This window comes from Austrofundulus limnaeus, unplaced genomic scaffold (genome assembly GCF_001266775.1).
Source record: "Austrofundulus limnaeus strain Quisiro unplaced genomic scaffold, Austrofundulus_limnaeus-1.0 Scaffold58, whole genome shotgun sequence".
Classification (NCBI taxonomy): domain Eukaryota; kingdom Metazoa; phylum Chordata; class Actinopteri; order Cyprinodontiformes; family Rivulidae; genus Austrofundulus; species Austrofundulus limnaeus.
Window position 1 is genome coordinate 1,468,091 of NW_013952460.1, and position 855 is coordinate 1,468,945.

Sequence of the window (855 nt, forward strand, 5' to 3'; positions counted from 1 at the left end):
CAACAACACATCCGGATCCAATCATCATTATCCTACAGTATGTAGAGGAAAGGATAGCTGTGTCCGAGTGTCCTTATTGTAGAAATATCTGAACACAAAATCTGTTTGACAGATTTGTAAAGAACTTCTCCACTCAAAGTCCGCAACATGTCATACTGCAACTAAAGTAGAAATTTGTTGGTCACATAATGTTCCCTGCAGTTTAAAGCTTTTAGATGTCCTGGTGCATCTCAGTAATCCAGGTAGAAAAATCAAAAAGAAAAAGAAGTAAGTCCTCTGGACGGGTTTTTCTTTAATGAAAGCAGACAAGAAACCCAAACTGGATTCCAGCCAACAACCAGGTGAAATTGAAGACCCTAAACCCAGACCCAAACCAGTCGTCATTCCGTATGTTGCAGGAGATTCAAAGAAACTGAGATGTTTATTCTCTAAACGTGACATCCCAGTGGCTTTCAAACCCCAAAACACAAAACATGTTACGACAAAGATTGGTTCACCCCTAAGATCCAGTTGCCCGGCACAGAGTAATGTTGTGTATGCTAAGTGTCAGGAGGACTGTTATTGGTTATACATTGGAGAAACAAAGCAACTGTTCAAAGTATAAGTGACTGAGGTTGTAGCATTTTTATGTTTGCTCAGGTTAAGATAGTATCTCATTAGGCCTGAGTCTCTAGGCTGTATCAAAATATTCACAAGGGGTTTTTCATTTAATTTTCTTCACTCGTGAAGGCTCTTKGTTTTGTTGCTTGTTGAGATTGTGATGTGCTGTCACTCACCACATTCTTCTTCTGTTGGTTTCTATTGGTGGTTGCCATACTCGTATGAAGTGCATAACCGCCACTAACCGGACTGGAG

The 855-nt window shown here is 40.3% G+C and overlaps 1 long non-coding RNA gene across 1 annotated transcript in view; it reads right to left on the reverse strand.

Moving 5' to 3' along the window:
- LOC106518237 (uncharacterized) overlaps positions 1-855 on the reverse strand; it is an 8,829-nt gene extending 7,974 nt beyond the window's left edge. Inside the window, exon 1 of the long non-coding RNA XR_001310288.1 lies at positions 777-855. This is a non-coding gene — a long non-coding RNA (uncharacterized LOC106518237). The remainder of the gene's footprint in view (positions 1-776) is intronic.